Source organism: Otolemur garnettii, unplaced genomic scaffold, assembly GCF_000181295.1.
Source record: "Otolemur garnettii isolate 467f Iridium unplaced genomic scaffold, OtoGar3 scaffold00024, whole genome shotgun sequence".
Taxonomy (NCBI): domain Eukaryota; kingdom Metazoa; phylum Chordata; class Mammalia; order Primates; family Galagidae; genus Otolemur; species Otolemur garnettii.
Genome location: NW_003852419.1, coordinates 3,432,922 through 3,450,792, shown reverse-complemented (window position 1 = coordinate 3,450,792; position 17,871 = coordinate 3,432,922).

Below are 17,871 nucleotides of genomic sequence, written 5' to 3'. Positions count from 1 at the left end.
CTACACCTGTAATGGCCTATTACCGACATTAACTGAGCACCTTCAGTCTGGTGGGCATCACACCTTACCTTTGACATACACTGCTCTCCCTTCTCTCCAGTTGGCTCTCTATCCTGCATTTTCATTTCTGTTCTCTATGACACTTCTGTCTCCATAAGTCTTTTCAGGTGGCCTTGACAAGGACAAATTATTTCTTCATCTGCTATTCTCTGTGCCTCATGAAGCTATTCCCAGATGGACTCATATAATAACCTCTTAACTAGATCCAGGCTGGCCCCAAACAGAAGGAACCGGTGGATTCTGAAGGAGTCCCCCAATTTGGGGCCAGAAAGAAGCATTCTTCTTAGGATAGAGTGAGGTATAGGAAACTATATTATTTTCCCAGGGATGATGTAGCAAATTACCACAAAGGGGTGACTTACAACAATGGAAATTTATTCTTTCACAGTTCTGGAAGCTGTGAGTTCAGAGGAGGCACTGGAAAAGTCCATGCACAAAGTCCACAGGGACCACACCAGAAGTTAACTAACTCTTCCTGGGTCCAAGATTCCTGAAGGGAGGAGGAAGGCAGTGTCAGGACAAGAGGAGAAGACATTGAATCTATGAGAACAGTCCAGGTCAGAGGACATGAGGAAGTTGGTGCTGCTCAGCACCAGGGCACAGAGAACAGGTCATAGAGGCCATCAAAATTAGACCATAAGCTAGGCCATTCCAGACTCATTCTCACAACTAAGGGGAAACTTCTCAATGGAGAGAGAGAAGGACCACTGCCAGGTCAGCACAGCCTGAGTAGGCATCCTTGATATGCTTCCCATGGGGCCCAAAGGTGAAGATCCAGAGAAGTCCAGGCAGGGTGGTCAGAGTTCTGGAAAGGATAATGGGAGGAGAGCAAAGAATGAGTTAGATGCCAGGCCAGTCGCCTACCTGGCCAACCTCTAGACCCTTCCTAGGCTCTTCCCCCAGGAAGAAAAACAATGCTATGTACAGGGCAAAGGAAGAAGAGAGTTTCTCCCTAGGTCTAAGTTGAAGGTGGCAGAAAGGAAAAAGGAGAGAGGAGGATGGGAGGGGTAGAGAGGGAACATCTCAGCTGGAGGAGTTGGCCAGTCTGCCCAGGGCGCAAGCTGGCCTCAGAATCTCCGCAGTGAATCTTTCCACATTTGAAAGCACTTGTCTTAGTCTGCTTTGTACTGCTTAACAGAGTCTCTGACACTGGGTAACATGATGAACAGAAGCTTACTGGCTCACAGTTCCAGAGGCTGGGAAGTCCCAGGTCAAGACACCAGCTGGTTTGGAGATTCTTATTTCAAGGTGATGCCTTGAATGCTGTGTCCTTTATGAAGTGGTGAGGCCACTATAAAAGGGCAAATTTTATTTGCAAGGAGGGCTTAATTTGCCCTTTTATAATGGCCTCACCACTTCACAAAGGTCCCATCTCTTAATACTGTTATAATAGCAACTAGATCTCAACATGAGTTTTGGGGCAACATACATTAACAGTATGACCTCTTTTAAAACACTGAGTAAAAGAGTATTTCATTATGTGTAAAAGTCACAGGGTTCAACTCTTGTCTCCCCTGCATATAACAGAGTAGAGCATTTAGCCTTTTGGTTCTACAGAGAACCAGGATAGGGCCATACCTTCTCTTCTTGTCTTATATCCTCAAATGTATACTCACAAACATGTGCACATGCACAGGTGCACACATACATGCAAGGCTGAATACTCAATTATTAGGCAGTAAAGACGATTGGTTGATATATAGTTGCTGTTTGGTATACATGGGGGATTGGTTCCAGGGCCCCCGCATATACCAAAATCCACCATACTCAGGTCCCATAGTCAGCCCTGTGAAGTCCAAGTATTCAAAAAGTCATCCCTCCACATATGCAGGTTTTGTATCCTATGAATACTGTATTTTCAATTCATGTTTGGTTGAAAAAAATCACATGTAAGTAGAGCCACACAGTTCGAATCTGTACTATTCTAGTATCAGCTATATTTCTAAACCCCACCACCAGCACCAGTGAGCCCTGGGAGTAAAATGATAACATCAGCTTGACTTTGTCATCCCAGAGTCATTTTACGAGGTCAGGGTGCTGCCTGGAAAACTGTAAGTAGACTCTCTGAAGATCTGAGTTGGGTGACACCTCCCCACCCCACCCACATATCCCTCCAGACCTGGTCCCAGGTTGCCTACATTTATGTAGCACCTTAGGAGGCCACAGAAGGCAAGATCAGATTCAGTCTCCCTTCACCCAGTTATTCTCTGTAGGGCAACTCTCTTTGGGGATTAGCATGACATTTCTCCAGAAGGTTGTTTCACTGCTCAAACTCACCTTGGTAGCGCTTTGTAGGAAACATCAAAACCCAACATCTTGATCTTGGGTTCCAAGGCCTTCAGTACCTATGGGCTTGAGAAATGAAGGAGGGTGGGAGGAGAGTCCAAGGAAAACAGGAGGGGTGCCTGGAGGACGGCACACCCCCTGCATGCTCTGTCCAGCATCTGCCAAGGAGAACCAGCGATCTCATCCCCAGGCCAGCCTTCCTCCTAGACTATAAGAATGGAAGGTCCTTGGAGGTCATCTAAGTGCAAAGTAGTCCCTCAGCTCATTCTGGCTCCCTCCCTGCCCAGAAATCTGAGGCAGCTGTTCTTCCTCTTTTTCAGCCACTCCCTGTCCCCACCTCCCTTCTTTTCTGGCATCACCACACAAGGCTGATCTGTCTTCCACAGAACACACCTGCACCTGCTCTCCCTACAACAGGATTCTCACAGTTTTGACCTGATTCCCCTGTTGAGGGCATCTAGGCAGCAGAAAGGAGTCAGAGCTCAAAAGACTGTAAGCTAGTAACCTGTCCAGGCTTCAGAACTTATGCTATTTGACCTTAGGAAATTGACTTCATTTCCGGGCCTCAGTCTCCACATATGTAAAGTGGGGATGAGAAGAGATCCTTGCTCCTTGGGTTGGGATGAAGATTGCATGAGCTAAAACACTGGAAGCTCCAGCACAGCTCAGTAAAGGCTCAATAACTGTCAGCTACTGTGTTTCTACATGTATGTTTTAGTAACATTTTTGGATGCAATTTTATTGTACATTATCTTTCATAACTTCATTTTTTTCATTCATGTAAAAAATCATTTTTCTGGTATCATTAAATATTTTTCAAAGCATTTTTAATGACTGTAATATTTCATCTGAGGAGTTATGGTAATTTATTTAATCACACTCAAAGGATTCCTTCCACAAACTATCTTTTTTTAACCCAGGTTCTCAGGTCAGAGCCAAAGGGCGGGGTGGGGGTGGGGCCCTCAGAGCTCCTGACTCGCTGCTCCCACCCCCAGCCATCCATTACTCTCTCTGCACTGCTTTCGCGTCTTCAGCTGGAATCAATCTCACTCCCTTCCTGCCCTTCCCTCCTGCCCCGCAACATCAATCAACTAACAGCCATTCGGTGTGCCCAGCCCAGTGCCAGCAATACCAGGGGCCCCTGAAAGGAGAGAAGGTGGCCTGCCAGCAAGGATTCCCGTTTTCTGTCTGGAGCAGCAAGCAATATGCTTATCAGAGGACAGACCGGAGGGAGTGCTGAGAAAGGCAGGGGGGAAGGGTTGGTGGGAACTAGTGTTCCTGGGGACCCTGGGAATGGGGAGCAGAGGGCAGTCCGGCAGGAACGTGGGTGGGAGCGAGGTGCACCACGGCTGGCTGGGTGCGGAGAAGCAGGAGAGAGAGGCAGGGGGGCTGGGTGGAGGGTATAGTGAGGCAAGAGCACAGCTGTGAGCCCTTGTGGGGTCACAGTCCTGCTGGGGACTGAGCTCATGAAGCCTGCCGGATTGGGGGGCCCCAGGTCGGAACTAATGCCCCCGGTGGCTAGGGGCAATCATTTCAAAATGAAGGTAATGATCCAATTAGTGGTTATCCATCAAGTTCAGTTATCTTTCCTTGGGCTGGGGAGCAGAGAAGCTGAGTAAACACGTGCCTTGGACTGTGACATAAAACCAGGCTCTCTCAGGCTGGAAAATGAGTTCAAGATGTGAGCTGAGCCCCCTCTGGGGCCGGCAGGTTAGCATCTCTGCAGCCTAAAGAAGCAGGCAAGCCATCGACACTTACAGGGTAGGGTCTCAGAGACAGCAGTTCCCTTTTCCGCTCCCCACCCCTCAACCTGGGCCCCCTGCCCCGCTGTGGGAATGAGAGGAGGCCAGTGGGCAGCAGTGGCCCTGGGAAGAGCTCACAAGTGCAGCCAGAGGGTGACCCAGGTCCCAGTCAGGGCTTCCATGCGGTTCAGCCCTTGTCCCAAACCCCCAGCTCAGAGCTTCTGGAAGCCTTAGCCACCTCCTCCCCACAGTCACTGTCTGCGCAACACATTTTCACGCTGATGTGTTCCACGGTGAGCCTCTTTATTTACACTCTCAGTTCCCTAAAGACCTGGAGACAAGGGCTTTCTCTGTCTTCTCATAAAAGAACAGAATTCCTAGTTTGAAGGAAGATGGCATCATTTAGTCTGAGTGCCCATTTTAAAATGAAGAAACTGAGGCCCAGGGATGAGAACTGATTGGCTAACACTGCGTGGTTGATTAATGCCTTATTCTGAATCAGAACTGAGGTGTCCTGGCTCAACACATAGCTACTGAATGCTACCTCGTGCCAGGCACTGTTACAGGGAACAATACCAGACAATAATCCCTGCCCTCACGTAGCTTACACCTAGTGGGACGAGGCAATCAGCGACCTAAATAAGCAAAAGTGTACAGCAGGTCACATGATGAAAAGTGCTGAGGAGGAAACTGAAGCAGAGAAGCGGTGTTGAGGGAGTGAGTGATGTGGCTTTCCAAGGACAAGGAGCTGGGGGCAGGGGGTGCAAAGGCCCTTAGGCAGGGGAGGGCCCAGCAAGTTGCAGAAGCAGCAAGGAAGCCAGAGCAGCCTGCGCAGAGTGAGAAGTGATGTCTGGGAAAGGTCAGGGATGTGACACAGGGCAGGGGACGGGGAGCCAGAGGATGCACAGCCTTGCAGGCTGTCGTAGTAAAGACTGACTGTTGCTCTGAGATAGGGAGCCACTGGAACTTTGTAAGCCAAGAATGACTTGATTTGATTTAAGTTTTAAGTATCTGTCTGGCTGTTACCCCCCACCCCGTATCTCACTCTGGCACCTATACAACTGCCTGCCTGACAGGACATAGAGGTCATGCTTGAAAAATACCAAACGAAGGAGCAAAGAGACAGGTGCGTGGAATTCTATGGCAGAGTGAACACAAGTGGAACCTTCAGAGTGACTAGACCTGCAGGCAGGTCCACCTGGGCAGAGCTGGCCAGGCAGGGCAGGCTGGGCTCGGATCACAGGATGAGTGTTTGTGGGTGGGGCAGAGGACAGCACCCACCCAAGGCCCACTGCACTCTCAAGCGAGAAGAATTGGGGGCTGAGGTTTTTCAAGAGGCCTGAAATCCATCTGGAAAAAAGCCTCAGGTGTGTTCTCCCCAAGGGACAGAAGTGCACAGCCAGGTGGGGGACACTCAGTGGGTGAGGGGTCTCACACTTGGTGCCTCCCAAGTCTCTTTCACTGAAAGGTAAGCCTGTTTACCCTCATCTTCTTCAGAGAAGGGTGCCAGCCACCACTGCAAACAACCTCTCCAAACTGGGGAGCCATTCGTGAGGCTTCCCTCACTCTGGGGCTCATCCAGACATCCTGAAACTCTGCTAGCGCTGTGGTTGGAACTGGCCTCCAATTGCTCTCCCCACAGCCCCTGCCCACTCAGGCTATTTAAAGAGGACACTCCTGGGCTCGTCATTTCCCACTCACACCTCTATTTATCCCTCACCCCCTTCCCACAATGTTCAGAGCTGCCTTGGGAAATTACTTTGCAGGGCACAGCCTCTGCCTCCCATTGACGTGGCTCAGCCTGGCCTGCTCTCATAAACTCACTTCCTGTGGCTGGCCTTTGCAGGGACCCTGGAGTGAAACACCCTTCTCAGCTCCTGATGTGGGAGATCAGAGAATGACATCACTAAAGCTAGAACATCCCTGGTTCCACCAGGACACCACCAACCCCTCTGTCTATTCTCTACTCTAACCATGAAGCAATAGGACCTTCTTCCCATCCTGAAACCTGTAATTTGGACACTCCTGGTCCTCAAAGCTCTCTTGTGAGGACACCCTGTGAGCCCAGCATTGAGGTTTGCCCTTTTCAGCAACAAAACTGCAGAGGTGGCGGCCCAGGCTCCCAGGCTGCAGAATTTTCCCAGTGGGTTCTTTGCTGCTTCCTCATGGCCTGGGTGAGCGGGCGATGTCCTTAGGTGGCTCTCTCTGCTCTGGGATGCACAGGTCAGATGGGCCGGTCTCCCTGTATGCTCATCCCACACTCATCTCTTTTGTTTGTTCATTTTGGTTTTTTTAACAATTTTTTTTAGTTTCAGATTAATATGAGGGGACAAGTGATTAGGTTACAGTGTTCACATTTGTTAGGTAAAGTCCTTATTTAGCTGTGTCCTGCACCCAAGAGGTGTGCCATGTACCCTTACATTGTGCCCATTAGGTGGGAGCACACCGACCCTCCTCTCTCCTCCCCTCTTCCCCTTACCCCCAATTTGAATTGAATTGAGGTTTTCACTTAGGTGGGCACTCTCACTCATCTCTTTGTGTATGGACCAATTGCATATTAATCACAATATGTTTTAAACAGTTATTCAATTTCCTTTTCCTAAGGCCTCTTCTGCTCCCCAGTCTCCCCATTTCTACCTATGAAAATGCACCATGGGCTTCAAAGATGAATCCTAGCTCTGCCACTCATATGCTGTATGACCCAGAGGATGTAATTTAATTCCTCTGAGCCTCAGTTTCTTTATCTGTAAGATGGGGGAAATAATAAATATGTACCTCCAAGTTTTGTTAGGATTATCAAGTTCAAGGACAGATTTGGTGCCTGGCATGGAGCAGACTTACTGATAAAGGGGAGTTGTGATTAGTGTTGTTTTAATAACCACATTTCAAGAGCAGCCTTTGCCATCATGCTGTTTCTCATTGCTTACTCCAAAAATCCTTTTCTATGTTGCATTTTGTATTTTTCTTATAGAACTTCTCTTAGGCTAAAAATGTGGGAGCTAAGGAGATGGGGTAGGTAGGCAAATAAATCTTTTAAGTAGGAAAAATGAAATTTATTAAACAACAGCTTGATTGAATGAATGAACCTGGGTGGCAAACGGGCTTATCTCAAGTGGTAAACTGACGGGGGAGGCATTGGGAACACAGCAGAATAGTGCTGTGGTTACTTAACAGTAATTAGTAAGTGGTGGAAACTATATTACGTATTTGCCTAGATAGAATAAACTACAGATCTATTCTCCAGTTAGGCCATAAGTGTCAGGCATTTAGTCAAGACTCCTCATTTCACAGGTAAAGAAACTGCAGTGTGAGGTAAGGTGTATGGTTGTATAATCTTTACTTACTTGTTTATTTTTCACTTGACTATTTCTTTAAATATATATAACTGTACCCCAAAGGAATTGGGGTATAGTAAGTTGTGTAATTCTCAACTGTACAGTTCCTTCCTCAAAGTGAGACCCCAGAACATTCTAGAAACTCAGAACCTAAAAAGAAGTATGTTGCTCCAGGACACAATGAGTGTTTACAGTGCACTCACAAGTTAAGGTAAGAAAAAAAGGAAGCAGAAAGAAACAAAGCAGGTGTATTACTCCTACATAGGAGAGTGAGAGGAAAATTTACAGGAGAAGGGGACCCCTGGGGATAGAAGGGCGCCCAGCATTGAGACCTGGAGAAGTCCATGGTCGAGACTCAGTCAGTATCCACAATCACTAGGCCTTGAAAGGCGGGGGACAGGATACGAGTCAGGGACTTCGTGTCTTGACGTCCAGTTTCCTTGGGAGTTTAAGAGCTTCCGGAGGAGAGTTTGCTATAAGGAAGTCATCTAGACTTGCCTCCCTATGAAGGGAGCTGAAGATGCCATCTATGCAACACTCAGAGATTACCAAGCACTTCGCCTATGTTGTCATCTGGACATCCCAACAACCTTTTGAGGTAGATAATATTTTATTTCCTTTTCATCCGCAAGGACTGAGGTTTAGTTAAGTAAATTGCACAGGACAACACACAGTGGCAGAGCCAAGACTCGTACCCAGGACTTCTGACTCCAAATCCCTACACTGCTCCACACTACTTGGTGTTCAGCAGCTCTCCATGCAAGGTGTGGAGGAGTTTGAACAAAGTCCTGTTTCAACTCTGAACTTGGAGTAGTTGTCCTCTTGAGTTAAGTCTGACCCACCTCTTTGATCCTGCTGGGGGCTTGTCTCTAAGAGGGGCTTTGGCCAGATCTCTGAGAAGAATGCCACACTGTGACCGCTCCTCATTATCACACAGGAGAGGTCCCTGCTTCCTGAGGGAGACAAGATGAAAACCACCATTTCTAGCAGGCCTGCCATGGCCCTGGGCATCTGGCTGTCCACAAAGAGGGAGGCTGTGGCGTCTCCACAAGCCAGCTCTCACTTGTTGAGTTTCTGTTGGTATGTACCCTCTGGGGGATCCAACCATATTAAATTGCTTCAAGCAGGCTATAAAATAAAAACAATTGCAGTGTCATAAGGAATAGCACATCCCCAGCCTTAAAGAAATTAGGGCTCTAATTCCATCAAGGCATGTGGGTGACATCACATACTGTGAGCGCTAAGCTCGGAGGGGCTGCTCACAGCACCACAAATCTGAGATGGAATTACCACCTTCATTTATTTACATCTTCTGGTGGCTGGGTTGCCGTGACAGACAATATCTGAAAAGTCTGGTCCCTCCAGATTATGACCTGACCTTCTGCTCTTCTCTCCTCCCCAACCCTCTTCCCACCCCCAAACACTCTGCTTCCTCCATCTCCCTCTTTTTTCCCCCTCTTTCACACCCCTGAGCTTGTATTTCCCTCATCATATTTTATTTTCTCTGTGGTCCAGGTAAAGCATGCAAGGAGGGAAGGCCTACTGAGAAGAAATGGCAAATTCCAGACTCAGAGCACGGGCCTAAGAGAAGTAGGGGCCGCCGCAGAGAAGGAATGAACCCCTCCTACGCTATGATTTGTTGTGTTGCCCCAGGGCCATTCATCTAAGGCCTCTCTGGGGACATATAGCTTTTCCTTGCTTAAAATTTCAATTTAATTAAATCCACTAGGTGTGTTCTTGAATGTCAACCATGTCCTGGGCAACCTGGGGCAGTCAGGACCATATGGAACCAAGGAATCTTGGAGGCAGACGGGCCTTCAGCAGTCTCAAGTTAGTTCGACTCCTCATTTTACAAATGAAGGACCCACGGCCCACAAAAGTGAAGTAATTTTTCTAAGATCATGTGGCAAATTAATGTCAGAGATGATGCTAGACTACAGAAAAAGTAGGAAATGTTAACAAGGTCCTCCAGGGCCTTACAGTTTAGTCAAAGAAATAAGAGCAACATCTTCAAAAGAGTTGTCCAAAAACATGATAGAGTATATTATCAGAGCCAAACAGAGTTTAAAAAAACTGAATTCAGGGAAGGGTGGAAGCAACACTGGCTGGCAAGTTTGGAGCAAATGGCACAGAGTATTAAATAGTTGAGTAGGGAATTGAAGGGTGGAGGGGAGCTCTCTGCAGAGATCAGGAGGCAGGGCATGCATTGCAGGCAGAGAAATGGCCAGAGCAAAGGCCTGAGAGTTGGAGTGAGCATGCTGACCACAGAAGGTCAGTGGCACCCCATTGGGAGAGCAAGGTCAGTGCCTAAGTATCATTATCTGATGGGGCCAGGAGATTCTGCGCTTAACCCTGAGTTCAACTGAGGGCACTGGAAGTTCTTGAATAAAAGCAATAAGTGAAAGCACGTTTTTGAGGTTGGCTACACAAACTGGGGTCTTGGGGGGGGGCATCAGCATCAATCTTACCTCACCTGACGCTCACTGAGTCAGAATCTGCACATTAACCTCCAGTCATCTCACAGGCACGTTACCATCAGAGAATTCCTGCTTTTAAAATCCTGGTATAGTGTGAATGTCACTTCCTGATTATTCCAGAGTCATTCCCTAGTGCTGCTTTTTTTTTTTCTTGACCAAGAATGACTTCTTAGCAAGTGTTATTATACTCAGAAACTCCTGCAAAATGACAGAAACAACAAGCAAATTGTTTTCCAAAACAATAAAGTGTTTGGGAAGGTTAACAATTAATGAAGAGGACAATAATAGATTTTGTGATCACTCTTGAGCCTTCATTCATTTCCATTTTGTAGTTCTCTCTTTAAACTTTGGAGCCCTGGACTTTCTTCCAATGATTAGACATTTCCCAAGCCAAGCCCTTGAAAAGCTCTTGAGATTTAGTATTTGATGGATAAAACAGGTCAAGCTGCATCTTGCAGAAGCAGGGACCCTCACATAGCTCGGGGAAGTTTCCCAGGGAGGTGTTAAGTCCTCAGCAGGAAAAACTGAGAGTCCCTTCCCGGTCCAAGCCCCCTGCCCCATGCCAGGGACTTCAGGGGGATACCCAAGCCTCGAGCTGGGTTCACTAAGGGTGGAAACATGTCCCTTTCTCCAGGGACCACTAAATCTAGATCTGGGTGCTGCCCAAGGTCAGCTGGCAGGTGAAACCAGTAATGAATGAATTTCCCACCAGCCCACTGATTGAGTTTAGAGTTGAAATTAAGTTGACTTAAGCAAAATATATAAAGTGATTTATGGGTGTGTGTATACCTGAGTTTATAAGCCAAGATAAAAAATTGCTATATTTTCTTAAAAAAAAAATTCTCCTCCCAAGACCTCTCTTAATGGGAGGAAAGGGCATGCATGCACTGGAGGCAGGACGCAAGCAAAGCCGCTAAGTATCACACAAGTCCTTCTACTCCTTGAGTCTAGACTGAGATGGATATGGAGTGTAGTGCACCTCCTCCCTCCAAACCATAAAATCGTAGGGTCATAGCCTCCTCGCCCAGTGACCATCTTGAAGTGCGTGAGGCCGGCCTTCAAATGCATACGTTTCAGCTGGGTCCCATCCACCATAGCTGACTCACTTTGCTCTTCTACAGACTGTCACCCAGAGAGTCCCAGGCCTTGGGGCCTATCTGTCCCTCTTTCTGCAGGCCATCTGTGCTGGGGACCTGGCTGTGAATCCTCCTTAGACATGCCCAGTCATGCCCCTCAAAGGAGACTATCCTCCTAATCCTCTCTCCCTCAAACTTCTGTCTCCAGAAAGCCATCCTGGGAGAAATGGCGTCAATCTTGAGTTGACAAGCAGACTCTTACCTTTCTCCCTCCCACTGAGCTCCCTCCTTCCTTACCCTGCCATGACCCAAGCTCCTCTAGCACTGCTCATGGTTCTACTGACATGGAGGCCTGTTACTTTTCTTTCCAACTGTCTCACTGTGATTATTATGCACCAAATGTTCATGTCCCCCCCCCCACCAAATTCGTATATTGAATCCCTAACACCTCCCCCCCATGTAACAGTATTCAGAAATGAGGACGTTGGGAAGTAAGTAGAATTATATTAAGTCGTGAGGGTGGGCTCTCATTATGGGATTAGTTGCCTTATAAGAAAAGAAAGAGAGCTCACTGGCTGAAGAAAAGATCACCTGAGCACAAGGTGAGACCTCAGCAGTCTACAAGGCAGGAAGAGAAACCTCACCAGGAACCAAATCAGCCAGCACCTTGACCTTAGACTTCCCAGCCTCCAGACCTGTGAGAAAGAAATCTCTGTTAATCAAGTCACCCAGTCGGAGTGGTCTTTTCTTATGGCAGCCCTAATAGACTAAGATAGTGATCTGGAGAAAGTTACTGAATCATTTGTACCTAAGTTGTTTTCATTTCTTCACAAGAGAGGAGCTTAGTGCCCACCTTTCAAAGCTATTGAGAAGGTTCACTGATTCATGTAAAGACCTTAAAATAGCAGCTGGAATATAGTAAGCATTTAATAAACATTAGAGGGGTTTTTGCATCTTTATATATATCTGTATTTCTTATGCGGTATAATACAAAATTGTATTTATCCATAATATGCCTTATGCAAAAGCAATGTTCATAAAGATTGGGGCATGAAAGGAAAAAGTAATGAAGAACGGAAAAATAAAAAAGAAGGAAGGAAGGAGGGAAGGAATGAAGGAAGGGTGGACTAATGTTACAGTAACATCAAAATATAAAACAAATATTGATCTATGGCTAAGTTTTCTTTTTTCTTTTAAAATACCTTTATATCAGTGGTTCTCAACCTGTAGGTCACGACCCAAAGGAACTGTATTAAAGGGCCGCAGCATTAGGAAGGTTAGAACCACTGCTTTATATACACATGATAAAGATAAATGTATTGGCATTTTCTGAAATTCATTTAAAGTTGCAAATGCAAAAAGTCCAGGATGGTGTCCTCTCTGTCGGCCAACACTGCACTAGTGTTGGAAAACCAAAACTCAACCTTTGAAAATTCATGCTTACATCTAAACCTGCAGTTACTCTCGATTACATCAATCGCCATTTTATTAGATTCTCATTTCAGCAGCCTGAGGGCCTGGCTTCTTTCACGCTCTGAATTGGCTGGGTATCAAGTTCTCAGCTCAGTGTATCTTCTTTTTCTCTCCCTGTGATCTTCCTAGAGAAGGCTGATGTTCTTACTTGTAAAAGCTTTCTAACTAACTTTCTTCACGTCAGTACTCAGACTGCTGTCTACTGATTTCCTTCTGACTTGTCCGTCCTCGTGAGTCTCATGTCAGGAAAGGCTGTCAGTGTCTGCTGAGGGTTTGTATTGAGGGGCGGATGGGGCCATACTGTGATAGAACTGAGATTCCAGGCAACTAGGAGAGTCTTTCCCTAGGTCCATCTCTTCATGTCCTTAGGCTCCTAGTCCCCAACATAGCTGCCAGGGACAGTACTGGATGACATCCCTAAACTACATAATAACCTAACACACTCTCAATGCTGTTCTGAGAAAAGCCAGCTGTATTGTGAGTAGCCTGTAAGTGGCTATTTTGGGATTGAATGACCTTTCCTATTTCTCCAGCCCTGGAATTGCTGATTGAACCAAGGTCAGACACCTGGACCAAGGGCAGCTAACCCTAAAGATGCCCATCTGATTCTGTTTCTAAGGCATTTGAAACAAGAAATGTCAAGTGAGGGATGTAATCAGCAACAAGGCTAAAACAGAAAGTCTGTGATGTAAGGAGAAACCAGAGAAGCCACGGATAATCTAGCATAATCCGAAATTACACGGGAGCAGAAATTGTAAGTAAACAGAAGCCAGATCAAAGAATTACCAGGAGGAAGATGGAAAAGATACATAGAAAGAAGCAGAAACACAGTGATACAAAGAGGTCAGGCCACCTGTGGGAGAAAACCCCACACCAAATCCCTGGGCTCTAGATCACCTTCTGGTCCAAGCCATGAATATTCTTAAGATGCACCCTCCTCTCTCTTGAAATAACCTGAGTGAATCTCTGTTTCTCACAACCACCAGAACCCGAGGATCACCTCCCTGTTGCTCAGGCCTCCCTGAGACTGGGAGCCAGGACTAACAGGGTCCTCCAGACCAGAAGCAACAGCAGAGACCACTTCAACGCAATGCACCACACTTGGAGCCTAGGATCCAAGCTAATCCAGCTAGTGGGTAATTTGAGCACCCACCACTATGAGACCCTGTCCAGAAGTAAAGGTGAGTAAGAAAGCCCTGGCTTCAAGGGGTATGCGATCTAAATAGGAAGGGAGAATGTAAGGCTGAGTTATTGCAAAACAAAATAAAGGTGTGTGTCAAAGAGAAGCAAATGCCATACCTTAAAGTTTGGGTTTAAGGATGAGGGGTGAGGGGAAGACTATTCAACTGGGCTGAGGATGCAAAACAGAGATGTCAGAAATACGGAGGTTGCTTTAGAGAGCCTGACCACTGACTGGACGTGAGGGGTGAGGAAGATAGGGTAGAGATTTCAGGCTGCGTCAACAAGGCAGGGGAGGTGTTGGGGAGCAGGAAGAAGTTGGGGAGCTCTATTTTGGGTGTGTCGAGTGTGTGGTGATAGCCAGCAGGGGACAACCCAAAGGAGGCAGTCACCAAATGACTGGAACTGCAGGTCTGGGACTAAAGGGAGGGAGTAGACTAGGAATCTGGATGAGGGAGTGATGGAAAAGAAGAAAAGCAGAGGGGGAATGGGAGGCCGTGTGACAGAGGGGAACCAACAGGAAGGATGGGGCGGGAGGGCCCGGTGGGGGCGCCATGCAGTGTCAGGAAGGAGGAGAAGGGGCTGGTGGACTGGGTCGCACGGAGCATCTCAATGAGTAGGGGTGACCAGAAGTGCCAGCTGCTGCCCGGAGGTTGATGTGGGAATGGTTGGAAGGCAAAGGGCAGTTGCTTGAAGATTTGAGTCTCTGGTGGAGTGAGCCAGAAGGAGCTAGAAAAGAGGAAAGAGGGAAAATTCCAGAAGGCCAAGTGTAGTGGAGGTTAAACAAGCAGGAGCCTGTGGACCTCATGCTGCACTGTGGGAGTGGAGTGGGGTGTGGGAGCAATGGCTGTGATGGAGGGGAGGGAATGAGACCCAGAGACAAAAGTCTGGAGCAGTCTGGAAGAATTTTACTACTGCCCACCGGGACTCAGACATCTGCTGAGCTTGCCTCATAACCGCTCCAATAGACTGTTCTACTTAAATTATTTTTAGTTGTGGATTTTTTAATTTTAGAAATAAAATAGTTTTTTTGTTTCTTAAGAAAAGGATTTCAATAATGCAGAAGTCTATAAATTAAAAAATGACAATATATCATTCATTCTGTATTAATAAAGATAAACATTATACATTTTTCCTTATTTGTCTATGTATGTGAAAACATTTTACTCTTTTTTTTTTTTTCTTGAACCAGGGACTTGCTTTGTTGCCCAGGATAAAGTGCAGTGGTATGATCATAGTTCATGGCAGCCTCGAAATCTTATGCTCAGCCATCCTCCCAATAGCTGGGACTACAGGCCATGCACTACCATGCCCAGCTAATTTTTTTCTTATTTTATTATTATTGTTTTTTTTTTTTTGCAGTTTTTGGCCGGGGCTGGGTTTGAATCTGCCACCTCCAGCATATGGGCCGGGCACCCTACCCTTTTGAGCCACACGTGCTGCCCACATTTTACTCTTTCTTTTTTTCTTTTTTTTTTGAGACAGAGTCTCATTTTGTCACCCTTGATAGAGTATCATGGTGTCATAGCTCACAGCAACCTCCAACTCTTGGACTCAAGCAATCCTCTTGCCTCAGCCTCCCAAGTAGCTGGGACTATCGGTGCCCATCACAACGCCTAGCTATTTTTACAGACAAGTCTCACTCTTGCTCAGCTGGTCTCAAACTCAAGAGCTCAAACCATCTGCCCATCTTGGCCTCCCAGAGTGCTAGGATTATAGGTGTGAGCCACTGAGCCTGGCCTTGTTTGCTCTTTCTTAAGGGAGGAAAAAAAAATAAGGATCACAATGTACAGATACACACACTGATAATCAGCAACTTGGTTTTTAAATATGATCTATTGTGTACCTTTCCCACATGGGCACATGTCGATCCATTTCATCTTTTTTGAGTAATCACACAAGGTTCCATTGTGTCGGTTATCAGATTATTATAGTTTAATTCTCTATTGAACAATTAGGGACTTTCCAACTTTTTGCTATTACAAATAATGTAATATCTGTTTCTTTCGCAACTGTGCGAGCATTTCCACAGCACAAATTCCTATATGTGGAATTTCTGCTTCAAAGAGCATGGACATTTTCATTTTTATAGACAGTGCTAAATTTCTCTCCAAAAATGTTGTGTCAATCTACCTGCCCATTTATCCCCAGGATGAAAGTGTCTCTTTCCCCCACATCTTTGCCAGACTGAGTATTAACAATATTTGTCATCTTTCCTAACCTGATAGGAAAATTTAAAAGCTGTTTTTGTTTTAATTTTCCTAATTATCCCAGAGACTGAGCATCTTTTCATAGGCTTTGACCGTTTGTAATTTGCCTTCTATTAATTTCTTCTGTGAATTTCTGTAAATGTTCTTTTCTTATTTTTCTGAGTTGAGGATTTTTTTTTTCTATTCATAAGAAAACAGAGGTATACAAAGGTCCATGCTGGGAACTGTTTCTAAACTTTTTAGCATTTCCACAGAGCCGTTCCAGCTCCAGCAGTTAAGTACCTCATGGATCCTCTTAGTGGCGAGGCGGATAGCTAATGTAGTAGAAATGGTGTTGATATTGTTTAAAAAGCTGAACTTTGAAATTAGAGACATCAGCAATCAGGAAGTTTGGCTATAATATATTACCTTGGACTCAAAGAAGGAGCAGCTCAGGGTGGACACCAGTTTATGACACAGAAGCAGAATAGACGCTAACACAAGAACAGAAGAGAATGCTTCCTTGGGCACCTCCCTCCTTAGGAGGTTACACCCCTGCCAAGATTGGCCAACGTGGTAATTAACCATCACGGCACGGCTGATGTGATGCACGTGCATGATGTGTGATTTACTGTTTCTCTTGCTGTGCATAAGTTAACAGTTTAATAAATTGTGTACTAGCTTATTCCACCGTGGGAATCTGAGTCTTCTCGATCCTTTGTTGTCCTTATAAAGTCCCCCAAATCCCTTCATGTTTTCTTAAGGGATGATATTCCGGACAAAAATACAGGTGTGTGAGTTAGGGAGCGTGCCAGTGGAAGGAGAGGAGGTGAAAACAGAAATGCTAAGCAACAGTGGTTGTCATCATGCTGAAACCCTGAGTGGACAGAAGAGAACCCCGGGGTGGTGCCAGAGTCGTGCTTCGTCTCCTGTGAGTGCACTGCCATTTACTCACCAACAAAAAAGGGGCAAAGTTCTCACTCCCCTCGTGCCCAGGGCACTCAATAAAATCTGTTAATTAAACAAAAACTTTAATGGGGCAAGTTCCCCCAAGGAATCTAAAAGGATAAAAATTTAAAAGTATACCTAAAAATGGAGTTGCTGAAGCCACACACAGACGAGCTTGTTTTTGCTGGGTTCTTAGGCAGTATTCCTCCCCGAGAGATATTTTTTCCCTTCTGCCAGTTTTTGATTTCTTGCTCACCCAATGCACGGCTTTTCTCCCTCCTATACATTGTACGAGACCGAAGGTAATTCCCTACTGCTGTCCAGTTTTGCGGCGCCGAACAACTCCGTCCTCCAGAGCACCCGCTGGTTGGGACTCTCTCTGGCGACTGCCTCACGGGTCCCATGGCGTTCTCCAGGGCAAGTGACTGAAAACAGGCCTTTCTCAACAAGGAAAATATGTAAGATTTAGTTCCCAAGTTATGTTTCATGTTTACAACAGTCTTCTCATCATCGTTAGTTGGATTAAATTTAGTGATTACAAAGATTTTTGTTTTTATCAATAATACCCTTGATCTTGAAAAACAAGAGCAATTTAAACAGACCCAGATGCTCTAAACTCCACCACATGTTTGTTACATTTTTTTAAATCGCATTGTATTTGATGCTGTCATTTAAATCAATTAAATATGAATGTTATTCCTATGGCCATGTTTCCCCAGCTTCTCACACTAAGCCTTTGCTGTTTTTAGTTATTCGATGGCAGAAACTTCGAAGAAAAAATGTTTAATGTTAATTATTACGTTATCCGCCGACTTTGGTGAACTACTTATGTCCCTCTACCAAAGCCCGTGCAGAAGCCAGAATGTAATCCCAGGGAAAAATTACCCCGGACCTGCAAAGTCTTTGGATTTTAAGTCACTCCCATCTATTGTTTTTCAGAAAGATTTTTGTCCCCTTTAAAATGGATCATTTAGTGGCATTATTATCTCTGCAATTATCAACAACTCTTTCTGTCGATGTAATTCAACCAAGACTTAGTGAGTGTCCCCGGACTTTCTGTAAACATTTCCTCCATCTGTAAATCAAAGTAACTTACTTCAGTCATG